Source organism: Petromyzon marinus, chromosome 45, assembly GCF_048934315.1.
Source record: "Petromyzon marinus isolate PM22_M1 ecotype Great Lakes invasive population chromosome 45, UKy_Petmar_22M1.pri1.0, whole genome shotgun sequence".
Classification (NCBI taxonomy): domain Eukaryota; kingdom Metazoa; phylum Chordata; class Hyperoartia; order Petromyzontiformes; family Petromyzontidae; genus Petromyzon; species Petromyzon marinus.
Window position 1 is genome coordinate 7898314 of NC_133711.1, and position 6000 is coordinate 7904313.

The following is a 6000-nucleotide window of genomic DNA, read 5'->3' on the forward strand; positions in this document are numbered from 1 at the left end:
AGAGTCTGGCCTTTGAGATGGTTAGGAGGAATTGACGTGTATGTGTGTGCACTTGCCTCACTAGTCTGTTAAAGCTATATGGGGGATCTTTGTGTTGGGGGGGGGGGGCGAAGTGGTTAGCGCACTGCGCGATGAACCCAGCGACACGAGTTCGATTCCTGCTCACGGCCAATACCAGTGACGGACGATGATCTGAACCGGTGTTCGGCTTCACCGTAGGTCGACTCGGCCTCAAATGAGTACCTGGAGAGGTGTGTAATCATCACTGCTGGGGAAACAAAGGCGGGCGGGCGTGGTTCTGGCCACCCACCCCCTCGTGCACCGTTCCAGCTTTCACAGTTGCTCGCTAACAACACTGGCCCCCAACAGCCTGTTCAGTCGACACCAGGGATCTTTGTCTTCGAGTTGTACACAATAAAAAATATTTGCCTTTTTTGCAGAGAGAGAGAGATGCGGTGTTCATTAAGACGACGCAATTGCGAGGAGGCCGCTAACATAACACCCAGCGCACACTTATGCGTGCTCGAGGTCATCGCGGAGGGCATTAATTTACTTGTCAGCGGGAGGTAAATGCCGAGCGAGTGAGATCCTTTCTGAAAGTTAATTCTCGCAAACACGAGCCACGGGTCGACCCCCCCCCCCCCTCCATCTTCCACCCCCCCCCCCCCCAGTTTAGGAATCGTCACTGACGAGGGGGAGGCTCGAGGTTAATGATGCCCATTAGAAGAGGGGGCTGGGCTGGCGGGGGGCAGACTGCCTCATCCCACAACCTACATCATCCACACACCGCACGCGGAGCGGCTAATGGCTTAGCATGGGAGAGGTTCACAAGGAAGCTCTGGGCCGGTGCCCTGGCAGCAGCAGCGGCGGCGGCGGTGACGGTGGTGGTTGTGATGGTGGTGGTGATGGTGGTGATGGTGGTGGTGGTGATGGTGGTGGTGGTGATGGTGGTGGTGATGGTGGTGGTGACGGTGGTGGTTGTGATGGTGATGGTGGTGGTGGTGATGGTGGTGGTGATGGTGGTGGTGATGGTGGTGGTGATGGTGGTGGTGGTGATGGTGGTGGTGATGGTGGTGGTGACGGTGGTGGTTGTGATGGTGATGGTGGTGGTGGTGATGGTGGTGGTGGTGATGGCCTCCCCCAGCCCGTGGGATTTGGGGCCATCCATTTAGTAGGTACGCAAACATCTGACAAAACTCGACCCCTCCATGTAGGCACGCGTACTTTTTATACCCCCCCCCCCCCGAATCCTATAGAACGGCAGATATTTAATCCACGCAGAAACGATCAAGGATTAATAATATTAACGTGTTTAAGCAAACAGATAGTACACCGCCGGACTATCGAACTCATTTTGAAGGCCAATGTAGACAAATTATTATCGAGGCTTCACCCCCCCCCCCCCGTTTCCTAAGCGTCCGCACATTGTCAGTAGACCCCCCCCGTACACAAGCGTACGCATTTGGGTTAACCCCCCCTCCATGCGTACGAACTAAATGGATGTCCCCTAAGTATGTCATAATCGTCGTGCAGTCTGTCCCCTAAGGACGATGACCTATCTTGCATCGGGAGTCGGTCATCTCGCGCGGTCTTACGTGGCTGTTCTGTCTGATTCCTGTGTGAGTTCGCTTGTGGCTAGCAAGACCGGTCGTTGGAACCGCGCGACTTTCCGCATAGATCGCAACACGCATGAACAGTGTATGTACATGCACGTTGAACTTCTTTTTTGCACCGCACGCAGCCAACCGCGCTAATCGGTAAGGACATCAAACTAACAGACAACACGTAGCTGTGAAGAAATGAGTGGTCAATTTGGCATAGTGGTGTTGTGTGCAGCAGTGTAGCGATTAGTTTAGTGTGTAGTGTCGTGTATAGTGTGGTATGTAGTGTATAGCGTAGCACATATGGGGCCGTCCATAAATGACGTCACGCACCTAGGGGGGCGGGTCAGACATTTGTGACGATGCGTGACGAGGGGGGGGGGGAGAAATATGACGTCACATCAAAATGCGCAACTTTAAATAAATATAGACAACACGTTCTACTTAATTGAATAGACTTTTTAATAAATGTTTTCTCCTACAACATCAGAGTGCAGCGCCATATTAAATACGCACTACAAGTCTACAATAACAATAGTTTAAAGCGATTTCAAGCATGTTTTATATTTTTTGGGGGGGGGGGGCAGAGCTTTGTGACGTCATATTTGAGGGGGGGGGCTGACTTTTTGTGACGCCGTGTGACGATGGGGGGGGGGGGTCAAAAATCGTCTGACTTATTGTCTCCAGAACGAGGTAAATACCCACTGCGCTGTATAGCTCCTTTTTCAAAAGCGACATGGCCACAAATCATAACTCAACGAAGTGAATTATCGCGTGTAAATTTAGATCAGTAGCCAAATACTCGACACGCGTGTCGATTCTCTATAGAACAGGCAACGTTTTGTGCAATGGCCCTTCTTCATTGCACACGAAGGAGTGGGGGTCAAAAATCGTCCAAAATCGCATGCCGTCATTTTTGGACGGCCCCTAATGTATGTTGAACTTCTTTCGCAACGTACGTAGCCAACCCTGCTAATCGGAGGTGCGAGGGATGGACAACGGACGGACGACAAAAAGCAATTCTAATGAAATTAGTTTTTTTTTTTATCTAGATGATTTAAAATTGCATAACTCCAGTCAGTCCAGTGGCTTCCCAATATCGTAAGAGGTCTCAGTATTTTAAGCAACTATAGATAGTATATATTATACATGTGTTTGTCATCTTATATAAGACATTTTATATTTGACTATTAATGTGATGATAGCGCTCTTGAGTGGAAGATTTGCATGCAAACTTTTTTTTTACATTTACTTGACTCGATTATGCTCCAATTTATTGTCGATCTGTGCTCCCCATCTTCACCAACCAATGGTGAAGTATGGCCAAATAATCCCCACTCGCACGTCATGGTTGGAGGCCCTCATCCAACCCGGGGATTAACCTGTACCAACACGTACAAGCGTTGAATGTATCAGGGGACGCATTCTTTTGTTACAGCGCGCATGCGAATTGGTTGTAACGCGATTCCGTGAACAGAACTGCGTCGCGTGAGCAGGAATGAGCCGATCGACGGCTACCTCGGCGTAGCAGTACATCAGCATTTCAAAAGCCACGATGCACGTGGCTACAAGATCGTGGTGGGTCCCTTAATAGACGGAGCCGCAATTTGCCGACCCCTGGCTATGGAGGGATGATGATGATGATGATGATTTAATGTCATGACAACTGGAATCGTTGAGATCCCAAAAATAAGACGTATTGAATCGGTTCACGTTGGCGATATGTTAACTACCTCGCCTGGTATGCAAGAGATCGTGGGTTCGATCCCGAGCATGACGCCGGCTGTATATTTGGAGTTTGCATCTCTCTGTCGCCGTGGTCGCGTGGATTTTTCTCCGGGTCCTCCGGTTTTTCCCTCCACAATTAGAAACATCCGTTTAGCTATACATTTCCACGTGATAAGCCACTTCGTTGAGCCACCATTTGTGGACAGCTCGCTTCTGAAAAAAAGAGCTATTTAGCTAGCTCAGTGGGCCTTACCTGGTTTAAAAAAAAGTTTAGTTTAAAATAGTTGAAATAGTCCCGCCGTAACGAATCGCGCGTGACATCAGCGGCACGGCTCGACTTTGTCGCAGTGGAAAAGCGACCTGATCCAAGTCGGCTCGCTAGCTCACTCAGCACGGCCGGCCGGCACGCCTCTCCGATATGCAAGTGGGAGGGGAACCAAAACAGCTACCGGTGGCCTGGTCCCTCCCGGTAGTCAGCGCTCACCCCTCTCCATTGGCACTACCACCACCACCAGAAGCACCACCAGCACCAGCAGTACCAGCAGCAGCACCAGTACCTCCAGCAGCACCACCACCAGCAGCAGCAGTAGCACCATTCCAGCAGCACCACAAGTACCACCACCAGCACCACCACCAGCACCACCAGCAGCAGCACCACCAATACCACCACCACCAGAAATGCCACCAGCAGTAGCAGCAGCAGCACCATAAGCAGGCCCAGCAGCACCAGCAGCAGCAGCGCCACCACCAACACCAGCACCACCAGCAGCACCACCACAGCACCACCACCAGCAGCAGCACCACCACCAGCAGCAGCTCCTTCAAGGCGTTGTACGACGCCATCGCAGTCCTCCCACCACAACAATTCGCGAGTCGCGTTCGCAGCGCATTTGGTGGTCGCCCGCACAAAAGACAAAGATCCCCCTTCCCCCGTGTAGCCTCTCAGACTGCTGGGGCAAGTGCTGTCCGCGAGTAGCACCTGTGAAGGCCGGAACGGCGCACGAGGGTGTTGGAGGGGGGGCGAGCACCACGTCCTGCCGCCTTTGTCTCCCTCGTTACTATGATTACTACACACCGCAACCAGGTCCTCATTTGAGGCCGAGTCGACCTAGGGGACGAGGCCTAGGGGTATAATTGTCACCGGTGTTGGGGGCCGTGAGCGGGAATAGAACTCGTGTCTGCGCTCACCCGCAGACACGGACACACACACACAGAGAGAACCTGGCACCACTTTACCGCCCGTCCGCCGCCCCGAGCAATCAATTCCCTTCAAAACAATCAGGGGGGGTCTCCCCATCCAGCCGCCGGCGACCTTTGCGCATGCTAATGGCGCTGTACCCCCCCCCCCCCATCCTTCGCTTGCGCGTAAACACATCCCAGAGGCTAATGAAAGAATATGTTAGATCGCAACCCAGCCCCCCCACAGCCCACCCCATCTAGCCCCCCCACACCCTACCCAACCCCCCCACACCCCACCCAGCCCCCCCACACCCCCCACAGCCCCCCCATCCAGCTCCCCCCCCACACCCTACCCAACCCTCCCACACCTCACCCAGCCCCCCCCCCCCACAGCCCCCCCCACACCCCACCCAGCCCCCCCACACGCCCCCACAGCCCCCCCCATCCAACCCCCCCCACACCCCACCCAGCCCTCCCACACCCCACGTAGCCCCCCCACAGCCCACCCAGCCCCCCCCCCCCCCACAGCCTCCCCCCATCCAGCCCCCCCCCACACCTCACCCAGCCCCCTCACAGCCCCCCCACAGCCCACCCCATCCAGCCCCCCCCACACCCTACCCAACCCCCCACACCCCACCCAGCCCCCTCACAGCCCCCCCACAGCCCCCCCCCATCCAGCCCCCCCCCCCCTCCCCGTGTGTGACCTGTGCAAGTCTTGCTGCCACTTTGTCCGCGGTGGGACAGATGGCGCTAATGGATTTGTTTTTTGTTCGGCCGAGCCGGGGCTCTCGAGAGCCCCCAAACACGCCAATACCGGAATGAGCAATGATGATGATGATGGTTGCGCTGCTTGAAATGTCTATCAATTAGAGTCCCCCACTCGCCTCTCAATCCTCCCAGTTCTGTTCTTTTCGTCTGAGGTGCTCTGATCTCGTGCCAAAGGGGCCGTCCATAAATGACGTCACGCACCTGGGGGGGGTGGGGAGGGCGTCAGACATTTGTGACGATGTATTGACGAGGGGGGGTAGGGGGGTTTGAGAAATGTGACGTCACATCAAAATGCGTAACTTTAAATAAATATAGACAACACGTTCTACTTAATTAAATTTACTTTTTAATAAATGTTTTCTCCTACAACATCAGAGTGCAGCGCCACATTAAATGCGCACTACAATGACAATAGTTTAAAGCGATTTAAATCATGTTTTGGGGAGGGGGGCAGAGCTTTGTGACGTCATATTTGAGGGGGGGCTGACTTTTTGTGACGCCGTCTGAAGAAGGGGGGGGGGTCAAAAATCGTCCAAAATCGCGTGACGTCATTTATGGACAGCCCCAAAGACATTCTGCCCCCCCCCCCCCCTCACGTTCAGCATGATTAGCTGTCGCGGAGAGCGCTGTTGGTGAGCGTCTATTAGTGCCGGCGAGGTTAATGATGGGGTGGGCCAAGTGGCTTTTCCTAAGTCACGTTTGAGCGCTGAGCTCGCTTCGCTGG